The sequence below is a fragment of the Tursiops truncatus genome, chromosome 15 (genome assembly GCF_011762595.2).
Source record: "Tursiops truncatus isolate mTurTru1 chromosome 15, mTurTru1.mat.Y, whole genome shotgun sequence".
In the NCBI taxonomy this organism is placed as follows: Eukaryota; Metazoa; Chordata; class Mammalia; order Artiodactyla; family Delphinidae; genus Tursiops; species Tursiops truncatus.
The window spans coordinates 34,700,884-34,723,171 of record NC_047048.1 but is presented as its reverse complement, the minus strand read 5'-3'; the positions used below and the strand labels follow the sequence as shown (position 1 = coordinate 34,723,171).

The 22,288-nt window shown below is 47.6% G+C and overlaps 1 protein-coding gene across 1 annotated transcript in view; it reads right to left on the bottom strand.

The window, feature by feature from the left end:
- The window catches only part of ADCY9 (adenylate cyclase 9), a 188,863-nt gene that overhangs the window by 143,921 nt on the left and 22,654 nt on the right, over positions 1 to 22,288 (bottom strand). The window contains exon 3 of the mRNA XM_033839103.2: positions 3,672 to 3,845. The gene's annotated coding sequence lies outside the window, so the exon portion shown is untranslated. The remainder of the gene's footprint in view (positions 1 to 3,671; positions 3,846 to 22,288) is intronic.

Below are 22,288 nucleotides of genomic sequence, written 5' to 3'. Positions count from 1 at the left end.
GACAGACTCGCGCCCGCGCCGCCCCTCGCCCCGCCACAGCGCGCACGCGCGGCCCGCGCACGCCGCCGCCGGGCCCGGGTACGCGCACAGTGCGCGCGCCGGGACAGCAGGGCTGCGGGACGGGGGCGGGCCGCGCGCTGTGGCGCCGCCCTCCGCCCGAGGCCGCGCTGCGTCCAGGCCGCGGGCTGCAAGCACTGGTTGGGCTGCGGGACAGCGGGCAAGTTGAGAGGCTACCGTTCCCCGCGGCTCGACACCCCCCAGACCCGCTCCGGGAAACCTAAGGGCATCTGATAGTTAAGGAGCAACTGGGGTGTGACGTTTGGGATATGAAAATGTTTGCCCTCCTGCTCGGCACACCTTGTTTATAAATGAAAGTTTGCAACTATTGCTTGTGCCTAAAGGGAGGGTCCCCTTTCTTCATAAGCAATGAGCAAGTGTCACCCGCGGCCCTAGGCCCTCCCTGAGCGCGTTTGGGGCGACCACCGCAGTGCAATCCGAGCCCCAGCCCCTGCTGGCCCGGCCTGGCGGGCCTCCAGGGCGCGTGGTTGGCCCTAGAAAGTTGGTGACACTGAGAAGCAACTCCTCCAGCCCCAGGGAGAGTTTCCCTTCCCATCCTTGGGTCGTCTCCCCCTCCTCCTGAACAACTGTTTTTCCCTTTCCACAAATGAAGTTTTCAAAGGAGTCTGCTACTCCCGCGGCAGTGTGACAGTGGCCTCTCGAGCATTGTCTGCAATGTGAAGTACAGTCCTCTGCTCCCCAGGGCACCAGTCCTGACCCTTCTCCACACACTTCACAGTACCTCCTGCCAGTCATAGGGGTCTGCGCCCTCCTTGCCTCACCAGGTTTCACTGTTGAATTAGAAAATAAAGTTATCAATAAAATGTGGCTTGTCTACAGCATGGAATACTATTCAGCCATAAAAAGGAGTGGTGTGCTGATTCATGTTGCAACCCAGGTGAACCTTGAAAACATGATACTAAGTGAAAAAAGCCAGTCAGGAAAGACGGCATATTGTATGATTCCATATATATGAAATGTCCAGAATAGGCAAAGCCATAGAGACAGAAAGCAAATTAGTGATTGCCAGGGAGTGGGGGTGATGGGAATGAGGAGGCAGTGCTAGTGGGTGAGGGGCTTCTTTGGCGGGTGATGGAAATGTACCCCAACTAGATGGTGGTGGTCACACAACACTGTGAAAGTACTGAATGCCACTGAACTGTACACTTTAAAATGGTTCAAATGGTCAATTTTATGTTGTGTATTTTACCACAATAAAGAAAAAAGAAAACCAAAAAGTAACACAGTGTCTTTGCCATGGTTTTTCTGCAAAAAGTGCATAACCTCCATCTAATCATGAGAAAACATCAGATGAACCCAAATTGAGAAGTGTTTTTCCAAGTTATTTACCAGTACCCATCCAAAGTGTCAAGGTCATGAAAGACAAGTAAAAGACTGAGAAACTGTCACAAGTCACAGAAAACTAAAGGATACAACAACTCTGGATCGTGATTTGGAACCTGGAACAGAAAAGGCCGTCTTGGGGAAACTTGAATAATTTCTGGAGTTTAGTTAGTGGCGTTGAGTTGTGAGGTGTTAATTTCCTGGTTTGAATCATTGTACTATTGGATTAGGCACGATGTTAACATTAGGGGAAGCTTGGGTGTATGGTATAGGGGAACTCTCTAGTACTTTTTGCAACTTTAAAATTGTTTCAAAATAAACATCATAAAAAGTTAAAAATAAACCTTTATTGAGCTTCAACTATGTGCCAGGCACTCTCACATATTCCATTTTTGCAGATGAAGAAATTTGAGGTTCAGAAGAGCAGAGTGCACGGCACAAGCCGGTCAGTGAGACAAGAATAGGAAACTTACATTGAGCGAATGTGCCAAAAACCACTGGACGCTTTCACTTGTGACCTTTTTGGTCCTTACCACAGCCCTCTGAGGTAGATATCATTGTCCCTATTTTAGAGATGTGAAACTGGGGTTGGAGAGTGACATGTCCAAAGTCAGACAATGGGCTAGGGACAGAGTTCAGATTCAAAACCTGATCAGACTCCTGCAGCCATGAAGCTCTGAGCGGCCCAGGCACCACCCTCTGTGAGCTTCCAGGTGGCCCTGACTCCTCTGTTGACCAACCCAGCTGGACAGGCAGCCCTTGGAGACAGTGCTAACTGTGCACCTGCGAGCTCCCCATTCCTCATCTCCTTCAATAATCTGAAAGATTGCCTATCTGTGCTTTTCCTCCCTTCTGCAAATCATTTCAGTCCTCCCACCACTTCTGGTGACTTTGACATTATAAATCATGTCAGATTTTTAGACACAGGGAATGATCATACCCACCTCCCTCCTTCTCTTTTGTATGTCTTCTAGAAGCAGTTAGGCAGCATTCCCTGCTGTTGAATGTCCTCAATCTCCAGGTTAGGGCGTGAGCCATTCCCTAAACCCTTGGGATTGAGGACGATGTGCCTGGCACTGTGGGTTAGGTCCTGGGTGTACGATGATACACCATCTCTGCCTTTAAGGGGCTTGTAGTAGCTGGGAAAGATGCCAAGGGAAAGGGATGGGTTAAGAAAATGGAATCAAGATCCAAATGAGGCCTGTGTATTGTAATTGGTTGAGGTAGCTCTTATGTCTCCTTTTTTTTTTTTTGGTTTATTTTTTATTGAGGTAACGAGATCTTGATTCAAACCAATCAACTCTATAAGATTTTATGAGGGCTTCCCTGGTGGTGCAGTGGTTAAGAATCCAGCTGCCAATGCAGTGGACACGGGTTCGAGCCCTGGTCCGGAAAGATCCCACATGCTGTGGAGTAGCTAAGCCCATGCGCCACAACTACTGAGCCTGCACTCTAGAGCCCATGCTTCGCAACAAGAGAAGCCACCGCAATGAGAGGCCTGCGCACCGCGACGAAGCCGGCACACTGCTCGCCACAACTAGAGAAAAGCCCGCACACAGCAACGAAGACCCCACGCAGCCAAAAATAAATTAATCATTTAATTTTAGAAAAGATTTTATGAGAGAACCAGGGAAATCTGAACACTGTATTTGATGATTACTAATAAAATATTGTTATAATGGTAAAAAGAAGAGGAAAAAGGGGGAGGAGGGGGAGGAGGGGGAGGGGGAGAAGAAAGAAAGAAAAAGACAATGAAATTAATTAAGCTTGGTGACAGATTACATGTGACGGAGAGTTCTACAAAGGAGGTAACTATATTCTCATTCTCCCCCAGACCTGGAGGGTAGTTGCTGGAGGGCCCTGAGTCCCTTCTTCTCCACCCCCAGCATAAAGGTGCCTGATACCCTGAACGTACAGGGAAGATGCTTTCTCCAACCATCCAACCCGGGTTGCCACTAGATCTGCCAGGGTTTTCTCTCCATCTGTGATATGTGTAGAACTTCCACCCGGACACAACGTGAATCAGAATGCGTCCATACAAACTACAAAAGCTTTCGGAAAGCCTTGCTGGCCCCATCCTGTCATCCTCGCCCGCCCTCCCACGCATGATCACCTGATCAGTGAGGACCTCTGCTCTGAGCTGCTAGAAGTCACCGGGGTGACAACCGTGACTGGCTCCGTATGGATGGAGCACCACATTATTTTTGGTTGTCAGGTGGGCAACCCTCTTGGAGAACCACCCACTGCTACAAGGGATTCCCCTCTCTTACCTGCTCATGTGTCCCAGGCTTTGATTACAAGCTTTGAGTCCTTTCTTCTTTCAACTGATGAGGGTGAGTTTGTAGGAATCTACCCACATTGTTTTTCACCATTGACTTCCTCCATCCTGTTGGCTGGTGACAAGTCTTGGGCAGCTGCCTTCACGCTGGCAGAAGATCAGATTTCTGGGCAAAACAAAAGAAGATCAATTAGAGAAGATAACCAAAATCCCTTGCAGACTCCTCTATAATCCAGGAGTCTTCAATCTAGTCGTGTATATAGATTCTAAATCCTGCTGTGCCTGGTACATAGCCCAATAACACCTTATTGAACGAATGCATGCGGGAATTAAAAGAGATAAGATGTATGTGGGGGACTTTCCTGGTGGTCCAGTGGCTAAGACTCCGCACTCCCAATGCAGGGGACCTGGGTTTCCCTGGTCGGGAAACTAGGTCCCACATGCCGCAACTAAGAGTTGGCATGCCGAAACTAAAAGATCCTGCATGGGGCAACTAAGATCCGGTGTAGCCAAATAAATAAATATTTAAAAAAAAAAAAAAAGATTTATGTGAAATAGTTGAGCTCCCCAATACTTTTTTTTTTTTTGGTTTTTTGGTTTTTTTTTTGCGGTACGCAGCCCTCTCACTGTTGTGGCCTCTCCCGTTGCGGAGCACAGGCTCCGGATGCGCAGGCTCAGCGACCATGGCTCACGGGCCCAGCCGCTCCCTGGCATGTGGGATCTTCCCGGACCGGGGCACGAACCCGTGTCCACTGCATCGGCAGGCGGACTCTCAACCACGGCGCCACCAGGGAAGCCCTTTAAGCACATTTTAAATCCTGGAAACATTAAAAGCTTGGAAACCACCTTTTCCTCCCTTCTTGAGTTACACGGAGGCACGTTCAAAGACAAAGGTTATAGGTGCATCAGGACACAGATAAACACAGTGTAAATCATAATGCAAGCACCTTGGGTTTATGAAATACTCTATGGTTTGCAAGAGATTTGTGCCTATACTCCTCCCTTTGATTCTCATGGTAGTGCTGGGTGGCAGGGGGACAGGACACACTGGCCCCTGGCACAGAGACAGGTACCGAGACAGCGGGTAGGTCCTGAAGGTCCAGAGAGTTTCCAGTGCAGAAGGGGGTCTAGATTCCCAGGCCCACCATTCTCTCGGCTCCACCCTGATAGTAGTAAGTACTATTACTATCGCTTGCTCTGTGTCTGGCATTTTCCATTTACTACCTCATTCAATCCTTACCCACCCTTTGGGGAAAAAAATGTTTAGCCAACAAACACTCCAGGAAGGATCTGAACTCAGATGAGTCCCCGAATGCCACCTTCTAAATCAGTGGCATTCAGTTTACTCCAGTTCCATCCTGTCCCAATCTGCTCATCTGTGTTTGGTCCCAGGTACATACAGGGTACTGTGCGGCTGGGCAGCAGGCTGGAGGGGATCAAGCTCCCAGGCCAGGCCAGGGCTGGTCTTGCTTCCCTGACCCACACCCATGACTGGGTGAGGTACTGGTGTCCTGGGGCTGCTGTAACAAATTACCACAAATTTGGTGGCTTAAGACAATAGAAATTTAATTCTCTCACAGCTCTGGAGGCAAGAAGTCCAAGATAAAGGTGTCAGCAGGGCTGTGCTCCCTCCGGAAGCTCTGGAGGAGGACCCTTCCTTGCCTCTCCCAGCTTCTGGGGGCTCCCGGAGTTCCTTGGGGTGGGGGCTGCATGGCTCCAGTCTCTGCCTCCATCCTCAAGTGGCCCCTCTGTCTCGGGATCTCCAATCTCCCTCTGTCTCACTCTTATAAGGACAACTGTCATTGAATTTAAGGCCCACCCAGACAACCCAAGAGGATCTCATGATTTCAAGTTAATGACATCTACAAAGACCCCTTTTCCAAAGAAGGTCACATTCACAGGGACCAGGGGTCTGGAGCTGGGGGGACACTTTTCAGTCCACTACAGGAAGGAGGCAGGTCGGCCTGCAGTGTCACCCTGTTCTTGCAGTGGTAGCTGCTCCGGCCACAACCCTAGGATGGGCCAGGCCTCCGGCAGGCAGGCAACAAAACCAAGGCCGGGCGGTCTGTCATCCAAGAATCGGGGAACAGGGCTGGCATGCTGGTGCCCGGGGCAATGGGCGAACACAGTGCAGGTCTAGGCAGGAGAGAGATCACTGGTTCCTGAGATTCAGGGAGGTTGGGGACAGAATGCTAATTTCAAAGGCCCAGGGCAGCGTTGCCAGGACAGCGTAAAACCTCATTCCTGGGCTGCTCAAGTATCCCGAGAAGGCGGAAGTCGTGTTATCCCCTGTGGCCGGGCCACAGGGCCCTGCAAGGGAGAGGGGGCCAACCTTGCTTGACTAAGCAGCCCAGAGCTGATCTTCCTCCTGACGCCTTATCAGCTGAGCCTGTGGTCACAGTGCCGTTTGCAGGACTGTGGCCCCACCACTGCTCAGACAGGGATGGTGGCCATGCAGGAGTGTCCCAGCCGCCAGGACAGGGACACAGCAGAGAGCTGGCAGGTTTCCGTCCTCCCTGGCTCAAGGTGGAGTCACAGATGCCTGGCCACAGGCAATTCTGGACTTCGGTTACATTCAACAAACCTGCTACCTGCTTCCAACAAGCAGGGAAGGGGGAGAAGGCATTGGCAGAGGAGGGGATAAGCCTTGAGGACCTGCAAGTCTCGGTAGGGCTCAGGGAAGGGGGCAGAGTCTCTTGGGGATTCTGGAAGAGGCAGCATGACTGTGTGAAGCCGAAGTGGTGGGCTCTGCAGTGGGACTGCCCGACTTCAAACCACAGCTCACTGTGCAACCTTGGGCTAGTTACTCAACCTCTCTCAACATAGGAGCTCTGCTCTATAAACTGAGACCCAAAATAGAAACTACTTCACACAGTTATTATGAGGATTAAATCAAACGAGCCAAAGAAAGCACTTCACACAATACCTGGTATGTCAGCCAGTTCACAACAGCAACATCGGAGGTGAGTCTTGCAGGAGGGTGTGAAGGTTAACTTCATGTGTCAAACTGACAAGGCCATGTCGCCCAGCTGTGTGGTCAAACATCAGTCTTGGTGCTGCTGTGTGGGTGTTTTTCAGACGTGCTTAACATTTAAATCCACAACCTCTGACTCAAGCAGACCATCTTCCCTAATGTGGGTGGGCCTCACCCAATCAGTTGAAGGCCTTAAGAGAAAAGACTGAGGTCCCCCAAGGGGAAGAAGTTCTGCATTCAGACTAGACAGCAACTTGGACTCATGGACTTGCCTGACTCTCCAGCTGCCGCCTCTGCCGTGCATTTCCGACTTTCCGGTCCCCACAACCTCCCTCCGTAAACACATGTCCCCTTGGCTGTTTCTCGGGAGACCCTGACCGACATACCACACTGAGTCTTCCAACCCATGTGCACGGCTAGGGGGCTCCTCATGAGGGAGGAGGCAGCACTCAGTCACGGGAGAGAAAAGGACGTCCAAGCCAAGAAGGCGCCTGCCCCACCAGGGGCTTCAAGGGACGAGAGGCAGATGTCACCACCTCACAGTGAAGCCCGAGGCTCAGGGCTGAAGGGACTTGTTCAACGTCACCAACTCAGAACGGAGCTGCTGGGCCTGAACCCGGATCTGCCCGACTCACAAACCCGGGGCTTCTCCCATCAATCAAGTGAATGTCATCCATGTGGGGGGGGGGGGCGAGGAGAGGAATTAGCAGGGCAGGGAAGAGGGTGGAGGGCTGTGACAGGGGGCGGGGAGTACAGGACAGAGAGAGGGTCAGAGAAACCACAGGAACCCAAGCCAGGCAGACGGGGAGGGTGAGCCCAGCACTGCTTAAAGAGTTGACTGCATTTGATTTAAACACGCCCTGTTTGGGCTCAATATCAATTCTCCCCTGGGTCTCCAGCCTGCCACCTGCCCTGCAGACTTCAGATCTGCCAGCCTTGCAATAGTGTGGGCCAATTCCTTAAAATAAATCTCCCTGTGGATGGGTGGATGGGTGGATAGGTGGATGGGTGGATGGATAAATAAATAGATGGATTGATGGATGGATAGATCTAGATATACAGATACCTCTAGATAGATCTAGATCACCCATTTATATTACCTATCTATCTATTCATCCATCTACTATGTACACACCTGTTGGTTCTGTTTCTCTGGGGAACTCTAATAGCGGGGGCAGTAGAACCAGTGTCCAGGAGCCGCAGGATAAATGTCCCAGAGAGAGGTCCGAGCAGGTGGGCTGTTCCGGGGAGGTTGAGCAGGCCAGCTGGGCGCAGGGCAGAGGGGACATGAGGCAATTAAGCAGGACAGGCAGGGTGGGACCATGTCAAGAGGAGGCATGTGTGTGCCGGAGCTGCCCTGGCAGAGGCAGCCCTTCACAGAGCACATCGGCAGGATGCCCCCACCCACTTCTGTCTGCTTTCACAGATAGAACCAGGGCGCTGCAGAAACATGCTTGCGAAGAGAAAGGAGCCTACCTCTCATCCACCAATGATGTCATGCACAGATGCAGACACATCCCTGCCTGAGGGCACCATGGCTCAAAGTCAGGAGGAGGCAGAAACGCTTGGGAGGCGGCTTTGCAAGTCTCTCTTTGGAAGCTGGGTGCAGCCGCCCTACACGCGGATCTGGAATGTGCCCGCAGCGAAGGGACTTCCTGCACATTTCTGAGGTTCAGGGGATTCTGAAGGTAGGGGCTGGCATGAGAGAACAGCCTCCTGGGACAGAGGCTCCAAAAGGCAGGCAGTGGGAGCTGGTTTCACGGGAGCCCTGCTCACAGCCCGGGGCCAGAAACATCATCCCCACCAGACACGCTAAAAGCCGACCAGGGCACAGGTCGGCTGAACAGACCTCATGGCCAGTTCACGAGAGAAAATAGCCCGGTGGCAAAGTGGAGTTATTCAGTTCCAGAGGCTTCTCTCTTCTTTTTTTTTTTTTGCGGTACGCGGGCCTCTCACCGTTGTGGCCTCTCCCGTTGCGGAGCACAGGCTCCGGACGCGCAGGTTCAGCGGCCATGGCTCACGGGCCTAGCCGCTCCGTGGCATGTGGGATCCTCCCGGACCGGGGCCCGAACCCATGTCCCCTGCATCGGCAGGCGGACTCTCAACCACTGCGCTACCAGGGAAGCCCGTTCTCTCTTCTTTATTAACAGGCTTCCCACTGGGAATGGATGCTATGCTTGCCCTTCCTAATGGCTGACTGCTATAATATCATACATTTGCACCCATTCTTTCTTCCAACTGTATAAATGCCAAGATAGGACAAGGACAGAGCAGAAGTCACAAAGCTCGAGTTTAGAACATCAGGGCCAGAGTTCCATTTCTACATGGAGGCCTAGTTATACTGCAAAAAATCCTCATGTTCCAAAACACCTAAAAAGAAATATATATATTTTTTATTCTGGTAACAGAAACATAAAATTTACCATTTTAACCACTTTTAAGTGTACCGTTCGGTGACATTAAGCACATTCATATTATTGTTCAACCATCACCTCCATCCATCTCCAGAACTTGCTCATCTTCCCAGACTGAAACTCCGTCCCCATTAAACACTACGTCTCAATTTCCTCCCTGTTCCCAGGCCTTGGTGACCTCTATTCTACTTTCTGTTTCAATGAGTGTGACTATTCTAGGCACCTCATCTAAGAAAAATCATACAATATTTTTCCCTTTGTGTCTGATTTATTTTACTTAGTATAATGTCTTCAAGGTATATCCATGTTGTAGTGTGTGTCAGAATTTCATTCCTGGGGACTTCCCTGGTGGTCCAGTGGGTAAGACCCTGCGCTCCCAATGCAGGGGGCCCAGGGTTCAATCCCTGGTCGGGGAACTAGATCCCGCATGTGTGCCGCAACTAAGAGCAGGTGCAGCCAAAATAAATTAAAAGAATTTCATTCCTTTTTAGGGTTGAATAACATTCCATTGTATGCATGTAGCACATTAATTCAATGTACATTTGGACTGTTTTCACCTTTTCACTACCTTGGATAATGCTGCTATGAATGCTGGTGTACAAGTATCTATTTCGAGTCTGCTTTTTCTTGACTTAGTGATTTTTTTCTGAGTGTGAAAATTATTGATATTAAGTTTTTCATTATTATTTATCTTATTATCTTTATAATCTCTGTTGCATTTATGGTTACGTCCCCTTTCTAAATCTTTATACTATGTAATTGAGACTTCTTTTTTTCTGGATCATCTTGTCAGAGATTTACCAACTGCATTACTCTTTCAAATAGTTAATCATATTAGTTAGAACTGGATTTGGCTCTGGGTTACAGAAAACCTCCAAAGAGCAGTGACTTAACATGCTGTCACTGTGAAATGTCCAGGGCTGGTCTGGCCGTCTACAGTGTCAGAGAACCAGGCTCCCCCGATCTGTTGCTCTTTCATTTCCAAGGAAGGAAAAGTCACTGCCCAATATCCAAAGATCACCCTGTTGTCCAAGACAGTTTCTGGAGCTCCAGACAGGAAGAAGGAGAAGGGAGAGAAGAAAGGCACACCTTCTTTCTTCCATCTCCTGAGAACTGCACACACCACCTCTGCTCACATTTCTTTGGCCAGAACACAGTCCTATGGCCAATCAACTTGCAAAAAGTCAAAGAAATGTTTTGTCGTTTTCTCCTCTCCATATTTTGCTTTCAACAGTCAATTATCTTTCAAAGAAATATTTTTAATGAGAAAAACTCTTCTATTTCACCCCTCCAGTGGTCTGTGTTCCTATGTGTACCTCTAAGTTTCCATCTGCTTTCACTTCTTTCTGCCTGAAGAATATTCTCTAATATTTCTCACAGTGCCTATCTGCGGGGAACAGATTCTCTCACCTTTTGTGTATTTGAAAATGTTTTCTCAAAGACGAATTTCACTAGATACAGATTTCTAGATTGATAGGGTATTTTTCTTTTAGTGCTTTAAAGATGTTGTTCCAGCGTCTTCTGGCTTACACTGTTTCTGACAAGAAATCTGCAGTAAAAGTCTAACTTCTGTTCTTTTTTTTTTTTTTGGCCATGCTGTGCAGCTTGTGGGATCTTAGTTCCCAACCAGGGATCGAACCCGGGCCCTTGGCGGTGAAAGCATGGAGTCCTAACCACTGGACCACCAGGGAATTCCCTTTGTTCTTTTTTATTTTTTGTGCAGTACGCGGGCCTCTCACTGTTGTGGCCTCTCCCGTTGCGGAGCACAGGCTCTGGACGCGCAGGCTCAGCGGCCATGGCTCACGGGCCTAGCCGCTCCGCGGCATGTGGGATCCTCCCGGACCAGGGCATGAACCTGTGTCCCCTGCATCGTCAGGCGGACTCTTAACCACTGCACCCCCAGGGAAGCCCTGCTCTTCTATTTTTAATGTATCTTTTTTTCTCTCAAATTTTAAAAGCTTTTTGTCATTATCAATGTTTTCAGCAATTTGATTATGATGTGTCTTGGTTTGGTTTCATTTTTATTCTTCTTGGGATTCTTTGAGTGTCTTGGATCTGTGGATTTATAGTTTTCATCACATATGAAAAACTTTGGCCATTTTCTCTTCAAATACATTTCTTTCCTGACCTTCCTTTTTCTGGGACTTTAATTACATACAAGCACACATACACATACTGCTTCATATTGTCCCACAGGTCAGAGAAGATCTGGTGGAGTTTTTTTCCTTTTTCTTTCTGTGCTTTACTGTGGATTGTATCCATTACTATGTTAACAAGTTCACTGATCTGTTCTTCTGTAGAGTCATATCTGCTATTAATCCTATCTGGTGAAATTTATGTTTCACATACTGAATTTTTCAGCTCTATAAGATCTATTTAGTTATATTTTTATATCTTACACTTCTCTCGTAATTTCCTTTAAGTCCTTGAGCATATTTACAGTAGGTGCTTTAAAGGTCTTGTCTTTTAAGCATATCATCTCTGTCATTTCTGTTTCTATTGACTGATTTTGCTCTAGATTATAGGTCATATTTTACACACACCCCCGCCCCATTTTCATGTCCATGTCCATGTCCATGTCATCAGATGCTGGACATTGTAAATTCTACATCACTGAGTGTTAGGTTTTGTTCTAACAGGTAGTTGGGTTACTTGCAGATTAAGTTAGTTCTCTCAAGGTATGTTTTTAAGCTTTGTTTGGACAAGTCTTTAATATCCTTTACTCTAGAAATAGTTTAGCTCAATTAGACCCTTCTAGAATCTCTAAGAATGTCCTGTGTATTCAGTGAGGACTCTCCACCCTAGCTGCTTGAAACTCGAATACTTTCCAGGCCTATGGGAACTCCAGGAATTGTTGACTTTACAGTTCTCCAGTTGTCCTTTGACCAGCCTCATGTAGTTTTACCCTATGTATATGTAGAGATTACAGGATTGATGCAATTTTTAAATAGGGTGATCAGGGTAGGTCTCACTGAGAAAGGAACGTTTGGGCAAAGATTTGAAGGATGTGAGGGAGTGAATCATGTGGCTATCGGGGAGCAATGTCCCAGGCAGAGGGAAGAATCAGGGTGGTAGGAATGGCTTGCAGACAGGAACCCACCTGGTGGGTTCCAGGAACAGAAAGGAGGCCAGTGTGGCCCCAGTGGAGTAAGCCAGGGGGAGAGTCACAGGATGTGAACTCACAAAGGTCATGGGGATTATAAGCCACCATAAGGACTTGAGGTTGTACTCCAAGCAGGATGGGGATCTGGAGAATTTTGAAAAGAATTGAGGGGACTTCCCTGGTGGTACAGTGGTTAAGAATCCACCTGCCAATGCAGGGGACACGGGTTTGAGCCCTGGTCCAGGAAGATCCCACATGCCGCAGAGCAACTAAGCCAGTGTGCCACAACTACTGAAGCCAGTGTGCCTAGAGCCCACGCTCCACACAAGAGAAGCCATCGCAATAGAAGCCCACACACTGCAACAAAGAGTAGCCCCCTCTCGCCGCAACTAGAGAAAGCCCACGCGCAGCAACAAAGACCCAATGCAGCCAAAAATAAATTAATTAATTTTTAAAAAAGAAAAGCATTGAGAGGAGTTATGTGATTCGTCCTACATTTTTAAAAAAAGAATGCCTCGGGCTTCCCTAGTGGCGCAGTGGTTCAGAATCCGCCTGCCAATGCAGGGGACAAGGGTTCAAGCACTGGTCCAGGAAGATCCCACGTGCCGCGGAGCAATTAAGCCCATGCACCACGGCTGCTGAGCCTGTGCTCTAGAGCCCATGGGCCATGGCTACTGAAGCCTGTGCACCTAGAGCCTCTGCTCTGCAATGAGAGAAGCCCACGCACCGCAGCTAAGAGTAGCCCCCACTCACACAACTAGAGAAAGCCCGCACACAGCAACAAAGACCCGACCGAGCCAAAAATAAAAAAATAAATTTCTTAAAAAAAAAAAAAAGAATCCCTCTACTCACTGTGTTGGGCATAGATTATAAGTAAGGGCAGAGGCAGGAAACCCAGCTAGGAGGCTATTTCAGTGGCCCAGGTGTGAAATGACGGTAGCTTCGCTTTGCATAGTACCAGTGGATGGAGTTAAAAGTGGTTTAGGTTCTACATATATTCTCAAAGTAGAGCCAACAGGATGTGCTCATGGATCTGACAAGGAATGTGAAAGAAAGAGGAGTCAAGATGACTCCAAGGTTATCAGCCTGAGCAAGTGACGGGAGGATAGAGAAGACATTCGTGCAAAGGGGGCTCAAGCCTGGTTGCTCCTGCTGCTCTCATGAAAGTGAGTGGCTACGAACACTGAAAAACTCTCCATCTCATTTCACACCCAGTGGTGATCTGCTGACCACACCCCATCACACATCCATGTAACAAACTCCCCAGGCAGCCCCTTGATTTGCGTTGATCAGAAGCTGACTTGCACCCAGCAGGCAGCCTGCTTGCTTATGTCGGCAGCAAACGCCATTCACATGTCAGACCACTAGTAAGAGTGGAAAAGAAGTGATTACCACATGAGGTTTCCTTGGTGAAACCAGATGTAAATTTGGGCTTTCCTCCCCTCATCTGCAACACTACTTTGACAGTGGTTTATTTTGAAAGATCATTTTGAGTCGTGGAATAAGCACGGAATACCCAGGACACGTTTAAATTCTTTGTCCTATTGTGGTGTCAAAAGTCCAGTGAGCAACTCATCAGGTCAGCTTGACTCCCAGAGTTTTTCAGAGAAGGTTTTATTGAGCACCTACTATGTGCCTCGATATTTTGAACTGAGTTAAGGTGGGTGATGGAGAACTCATCATGATACCAATCCACTCACTGTGTGATTATCAACATTTTCTTAACACACAGTCAAAATATCATACTTTTATATTTAAATGATTATGTTTATATCCAAACGTTGCTGTCCATTGTGCTCATCTACTTGCTGTGGCTGGAGCCTTCAGGTCTGCTGTGCTATACATCACTTAGGGATTTTTCTCAAAGACTCATGATCCAGGCACTGAGGTTGCAGCTCAGAGCCACATTCGTCATGATACACACAGACTGTTAGAAAATGAATGAGCTGGGATTGTTTGGTTGTTTTAACTAATTTATTTATTTATGGCTGCGTTGGGTCGTTGCTGCGAGTGGGCTTTCCCTAGTTGCAGCGAGCAGGGGCTACTCTTCGTTGCGGTGTGTGGGCTTCTCTTTGTGGTGACTTCTCATTGCGGAGCATGGGCTCTAGGTGTGTGGGCTTCAGTAGTTGTGGCACGCGGGCTTCAGTAGTTGTGGCATGCAGGCTCTAGAGCACAGGCTCAGTAGTTGTGGCTCACAGGCTTGGATGCTCCACAGCATGTGGGATCTTCCTGGACCAGGGCTCGAACCCGTGTCCCCTGCATTGGCAGGCGGATTCTTAACCACTGCACCACCAGAGAAGCCCCAAGTTACACAAGTTCTTTAAGTCTAAGTCTCCTCATCTTTTAGGCAGAGAAAAGATTACCTACTGCAGACGATTAAAATAGGGATTAAATAAGATAGTTAATATAAAGCAAACACTGTTGGTTGGCTTTCCCAAGCGCTGGGCAGGGCTTCTCCTCTTAAATAAGAATGTAAGAATTTGCTAAGGGAAAGCTCTTTAGCCTTTCACTCTTCCTCCCTTCTTCTTCCTGCCTGGAATGTATTTGTGAGGCCCAGACATGCAGCAACCATCTTGCAACCATGAGACAAGAGGCTTGAAAATGAAGGTCTATGCTGGGGATAGAGGAACAGAAAAATGGAAAGAACCTGGGTTCCTGATGATCATTGATACCAGTCCTGGAGTGTCTCCCTATGAACTTTTTACTTCATAGGAAAAAACAATCCTTTTTTGGCATCAGGATCTGAAGTAGCATTTTCTGCTGTTTGCATCCATATGCATTCCAAAGTAATACACTGTCTTAACTGTTTCCTAGAGAACACACCTCTGAGGTATGGCAGGCATGTGGTTTTACTGTGCTGGACAAGATCGCTGAAGTGAAATTAAAGTTTGAGAATTGGATGAAAATGTTAATCATGGGAACTATGATTAATTTGAGAATCCTCATACTTTCATAAGTGAGGAAAATTATAGTGTTATTGTTATAAAACAACAGAGGTTACCAAATCGTTTGTCACTGGAAAAGATCCTTTGGCAAATGCTTCCCTTGAAAGTAAATGAATATAACAAAAGAAGTACAAAGCTTGTAACATGAAAATTATTAAATATTATAAACCAGAAAGTAGATTAGTGGAAAAGAATCTGAAAAGGAATATACGTATATATACACAACACATATATATGTATTATATATAAAACTGAATCACCGGGCTTCCCTTGTGGCGCAGTGGTTGAGAGTCCGCCTGCCGATGCAGGGGACACGGGTTCGTGCCCCGGTCTGGGAGGATCCCACATGCGGCGGAGCGGCTGGGCCCGTGAGCCATGGCCGCTGGCATCCAGAGCCTGTGCTCCGCAACGGGAGGGGCCACAACATCAGTGAGAGGCCCGCGTACCGCAAAAAAAAAAAAAAACTGAATCACTACTGTATACCTGAAACTAACACAATATTGTAAATCAACTATACATCAATTTAAAAATTAAAAAAAAAAAAAGAAAGTAGATTAGTGGCTGCCAGGCCAGGGATTGGGTTGGGGTGGGGAGTTAATGCTAAGGTGTATTTGGAGTGATGAAAATGTTCTGGAATTAGATAGTGGAGATGGTTTTACAACTTTGTGAATGTACCAATGAATTATACACTTTACAAGGGTGAATTTCACAGAATGTGAATTATATCTCAATCACCAAAGAGTGAATGAAGAGAAAAAAAGTAAAATAAACCAAAAAGTAAGTGGACTGACTAGTTAATCAAAGCCTTTTTCGAACTTCCATATAAGTCCAATAAATTGACCTCTTAGCCCAAAGACACATCCATGGAAATTTCCACCGAAGATAACCTGAGAATTCTGTCATAGTACCTCCTCTTTGGCAGCATTCCCTAATAATACTATGGCCTGCTGTCTATACTCATAATTGAAGGAAATATTACATATCCATTAGGAGTTAATAAAAATAGATTGGTAATTTTTTCCCATCGGAAACAAAGCCCATAAAGATGGATATAAAATACTTTGTGCAGTTCTTGGCATACAGTAGGTGCTCAATAAAGGTTAGCTATTATAATTATTAGTGGACTGCCAGTGAATGTGGATAGAATTCAAAAGCTCTCCATTACTCCTTCTATGTGGACTTCCTCTCCCTCCTCCCAAGGTCCCAACATTTGGCTACCCCTACTCAGCCTTCCCACAGTCCTGACAGACGACTATGCAAGATCTGAGAAGTGGACTCAAGCTGAGTTATAAATGAATGATGGAGCCCCCCCATGTCCCTTCCTTTCCCTTCCCTTCCCTTCCCTGTCTGTTCTCAGGCTCTATCACATCTAAGTCATCCATACTTGCCACCCCTGTGGGTGTGCAATACATCTTTCATTGACAAAAATGACCCTATTGCCTCCCAAACTATTTCTCCAGGAAGTAGGAGGGATGGGTCTAGGCTAACACAGTGTGGTCTCCATGGCAACAAAGCAAACTGGCTCATCCCAAGGGACTGGACTTCTGACACAGGAAGCAACGAAAGAGTCAGCCTTAGGCTCTCACAGCCTCAGCACCCACTCTCGCCGACACCCCAGGCTCCACCCAGATCCTCCAACCTGGGTCCCACACTCCCAGCCGTACTCTGACAAAGAGGCTGGGCTGGGGAGACCTAGGGCGCCAGACACACACCCAGGATGTGCTTACCACTCCCCAGAGCCAAAACGTCCTGGCTGAAAAACAGAGAAGCGAAACCTATAAAGAATCAGGGCTTGTTTCCAGGCCTCCAAGTACTCCCACTCTGACCCATCCATCGTGTATGTGTGTAGACAGAGATGACAGAGACCTGTAGGTGACAGAGACACCGATGACACAGGGAGAGCTCAGTTACACATTCGACACACACTCTCTCATGTGATCGTGTCGACCTGGGCAGAAGTATTTTATTGATGAGAAAACTGAGCTTAACAGAGGCTTTTTCAACTTAGCTGAGGTCACCAGCTGACAGGAGATTGAGGAGAGGCTGGCACCAGATTTGAGGACTTACCGGGAACTGACAGCCCCACCTGAGCTTCCCGGCATCTCCCAGATTCACCAGACAACGTGAGGACCCTGCATCTGTGTCCAGGGCTGGCCCCCACCGGCACAGCACCCCTGCCCTCCTGAGAGCCTCCTTAAACAACAGGCTCCAGCCAGACCACTGCCTCAAACGCTGGGGGGAACAGATCAGTTCTTCCTTGGTCTCCTCTGCCAGAGCACAAGCTTCACTCATGGAATCAGGGGTTCATGGGCTGGATTTTCACCCTCAGAATCTGGGTCTGGAAGAGTACGCCTGGGACTGAACTTTTGACTCCTCAAGCTTAGGTTGGGGGCCTCAGGTAGAGCCGACAGCTGAGGATACTGAGTAGTGGTTGAATAAGCGAGCAAATTCCAGGAATATTTTCATCTCCCAAATGTTAATTCACAGTATTAATGATTACACCACAATTTTAAAAATTTAGAACACCAAGTAGATTATGCACACAGATAAAATTTTTATTGTGCTAAAATAAACATAACGCGATGCACCATTTTAATTATTTTTAAGTGTACAGCTCAGTGGCATTAAGAACATTCACACTGTTGTGCAACCGTAACCACCATCCATCTCAACATTTTCATCTTCCCCAACTGAAACTGTATTCATTAAACAACTCCCTATATCCCCTCTCCCCAGACCCTGGCAACCACCATTCTACCTTCTGTCTCTATAAATTTGACTATTCTAGGTACCTCATATAAGCAGAATCATACAATATTTGTCTTTTTGTGCCTGGCTTATTTTACTTAGCATCACCTCAAGGTTCATCCATGTTGTAGCACATGTCAGAATCATATAATGTTTAAAAGACACTCACTGGATCATCAAAACATGTTGATGACCTCTTGTTGCAGTCAGGGCCCATTCTCAATGCTCCAGATCAAAAAAGGTAAATGACAGAGTCTCTCCTCCAAGATGTCAGCCAATGAAACTCATGTTTAAAGGGTCCAATGTGCTACTGGAGGAGAGACAGCCAACATACCCGGCCTTCCTCTCCACCTTTGAAAATGGCTTTCTGGGACTTCCCTGGTGGCACAGTGAATAAAAATACGCCTGCCAATACAGGGCACATGGGTTCAATCCCTGGTCCGGGAAGATCCCACATGCCACGGAGCAACTAAGCCCATGCACCACAACTACTGAGCCTGCGCTCTAGAGCCCATGTGCCACAACTACTGAAGCCCGCGCACCGAGAGCCTGTGCTCCACAACAAGAGAAGCCACCACAAAGAGAAGCCCGCACACCACAACGAAGAGTAGCCCCCACTCACCACAACTAGAGAAAGCCCACACGCAGCAACAAAGCAGCCAAAAAAATAAAAATTAAATTAAATCTTTAAAAAAGAAAGAAAGAAAATGGCTTTCTACACTCCAGCCTATAAACTATGGACCATTTCTCCAGGTGAATCTATTGATTCCAGAAGACAATGTAAAAATGGAAATGACTAACGGGAGGAATTTCAGGCCACATCAGGGTGGTGAGTAACAAGTATCAGATGGTCCAGCGCCAAATCCTCAGGTCATGCTCTGGAACAGCATAAAGTGGCCACTTTGTCTGTGGAGCTTTCTGCAAGTTCTGAAGGGCACCAAGACTTCCCATCCAGCAAGACCACTGCTTCGGCGCCCACGACCACCAGTATGCCTGCAGGGAGGCTGCAAGAAGGCCATGGATGGAATGAAAATCAGAGTTCCAGGCAGTGATAGGAAGTAGAGGGAGGGAGGCAGCATTCACTGAGCTTCTATTCAAAGCAAGTGCCACACTAGGTGCACCTACACACAGCATCCCACTGAACAATCCCAACAGCCAAGTACATGAGATGCCATCACTTCATGTTTATAGATGCAGAAACTGAGGCTCAGATGAGTGGATAAACTACCCAAGGTCACACAGCTAATTAGCGTTGGAACGGGCAAGCAAATTCAGCCTTGTTCAAACTCAGAGCTCTTTTCTTTAGCCCATGATGCCTCTCATCCCACGATGGGGAGTGATATGTTCCCCACCTCTCGCCTCCACACTCTCCCCCACTTAAGACCCCAGACATGCATCACAGAAGACACCTTAATGGTGGGAGCCACAGAAAGCACAAGGGTGTTATCCTCCTCCCACAGAGACCATGAAGGGGGCTGGGGGTCCCTCGAAAGAGGACCTCTGGAAAGGACAGGTCTACTATGAGACCTTAAATGAGAAAAGGGAAAATACCTACAGCACCGACAGCTTAAGCATGGGCAGGGCTGCTGGCTTAAATGAAGGATGCTCGAGCAGCTTTTCTAATTAATGATGGTTGAGTCATAAGAAGAAAAAGAAGTTGGTTCCAAGCTGATGCTAAAAGAAGGGTGCCCTCTGCAAAGTACCTGAGTAGATGTCTCCTGCAGCCGCGTCCCCCACTCACTCCTCCAGCCCTGATGCCACACCTTCCGGCACCTTCTCATGAACAGAGGCTGCAAAGAAGCAGGAGGCCTAGCCCAAAGGGGTTGGGAGAGCTCACCTTGGCCAAACAAACGATTGGCAAGGTTGCTGATGGGGAAGGCCCTTCCACGTGGCTGAATGGGCCACAGCTGGTCTTGTACATCAGCTACAGCATAATCTGAAGGGCAATGGCAAGTCCACCTCTCTACACTGATGTCACAGCTCCTGAGATCTCACCTTCAAAAACGACTTTCTTCGGGTTCCTTTCCCGAGGAGAAGTTTTCTTGGGAGGAGAACATGCATCAACTCCCAGTGAAGTGTTAGGTACAGAATCAAATGGATCTTAAAGGTCACATGATCCTGCCCAGTGCAGGAATTTCTGACAGCATCTGCTTGTATATTTCAGGGATATGGAAACCACAATCATGGTTGTACAGCTCCCATAAAGTTCTTTACCTTAAGCCAAAATATTTTCCTATAGCTTCTTCTCCTCCTCATATGGCATTGGGAACAAATGTGCTTCTTCAAGGCAGTCTTGCAAGCCCCCAAGTACCTCTCCTGAGAACCCCAGTTCTCCCAGCTCTTCCTTGTGGCGTAACTTTCAGGGTACCCCCTTTCCAGGACGCCTCCAATGGGCCCACTCCAAATTAGCAATAAGACCCCCGCCTGTGTGTGTAGAACTGCAGAGACAAAGTGTAGAATCCCAGTTATTTGTATACACACACACGTACACATACACACACTTACACAACCAAGGGAAAAGCAAAAGGCTCCAAATGGAGGTAACCCAATAGACCCCTGGGAAGCATCAGATGTGTTAGTCACTCCTGGATGCAAGAAGCAGCAACTCTCTCAAGTTAGTTCATGCAATACTGTTAGGACACTTGTAGAAATAAGGAATAGAGAAACCTTAGCAACAGACCCTTGGAGAAATCAAACACCTGAGCCTTGTGGGAAGAGCAGGAATCTCCAGGAGAGCAAGGCCGGCCAGGCACTGGAACTGGAAGGCCATTGGAAATCCAAGGCAGCTTGGGAAAGCAGGCCATCTCGTAGACCCGCAAGCAGTAGGCATTCTGAGGCTCATTCCAGTGCTCTGCCACTAGTCATTCAGCTCCCCTCTCACTCTGCTTCCTCTCATCCATCTCTTTTTTCTTCTCCTCTACCAAGTGTGTGGTTGATCCTACCCCATTTCCCAGTTCACTAAGGCACAGCTCTCCGGGCCCCCGCAGAGATCACTGGCCACTGCTGCTCAGGAACGAGCAGAGGAGGCTCATCAAGAGCTGGAGGCATCCCAGTTTCTCTCAAGAGGAGGACGGTGAGCAGGACCAGCCTGTGACTGACCTTTGTAGTACATCCAGTGCCCAGAAGGGAAGACTAAGAAGGTGTTCATTTCAGGGCACACAGGAAATAAGCAAACACAGACTTCTTGGTTATCAGGTCCCCAGAGAGAGAATTGACTTGATTCTGACATACAGATGGAAGGAACGCATGAGAATCACCCCACGTGACCAGCTGCTTCTTGTTGATGATCATTTGGGGCTCTGAATAGTTCCCAAGCCCAAACATCAGGCCCATCATCTGTCCATGTACCACTTCACTTTCAACCTTCTGTGGCTTCCATGTTCCTCTATTAAAATAAAAATGCAGGACTTCCCTGGTGGCACAGTGGTTAAGAATCCACCTGCCAATGCAGGGGACACGGGTTCAAACTCTGGTCTGGGAAGATCCCACATGCCACGGAGCAACTAAGCCTGTACACCACAACTACTGAGCCTGTGCTCTAGAGCCTATAAGCCACAACCACTGAGCCCATGTGCCACAACTACTGAAGGCTGCGCGCCTAGACCCAGTGCTCCACAACAAGAGAAGCCACCACAATGAGAAGCCCGCGCACCACAAGGAAGAGTAGCCCCCGCTCACTGCAACTAGAGAAAGCCCACGCGCAGCAATGAAGACCCAACGCAGCCAAAAATAAATAAATATAAATAAATAAATAAATTTATTTTTTAAACTATTAAAAAATAAAATAAAAATGCTGCTTAGGAATAAATTTAATGAAAGATGTGCAAGGTTTTTATATTGAAGACTACCAAACACTGTTGAGAGAAATGAAAGACCTAAATGAATAAAGACATGTACCATGTTCATGGATTAGAACAGTGGTCCCCAACCTTTTTGGCACCAGGGACTGGTTTCATGGAAGACAATTTTTCCACAGACGGTGGGGGGCGGGGGGTAGGGGGATCATTCAGGCGGTAATACGAACAATGGGGAGCAATGTGGACCAGCAGATGAAGCTTCACTCTCTTGCCTGCCACTCACCTCCTGCTGTGCGGCCCAGTTCCTTACAGTCTGTAGACTGGTACCGGTCCATGGCCCGGGGGTTGGGGACCCCTAGGTTAGAAAACTCAATATTGCTAAGATGTCAATTCTCCCCAAATTTATCTACAGATTCAATATAAACCCAATCAAAATTCCAGAAGGCTTTTTTTTTAGAAATTGACAAGCAGATTCTAAAATTTAAGTGGAAATGAGGACCTAGAATAGTCAAAATAATTTTAATAAAGAATGAAGTTGGTGGACTTACAGTAGCTGATTTTAAGACTTACTATAAACAACAGTAATTAAGACGCTTGGTATTAGAGGATACACAAATAGATCAATGGA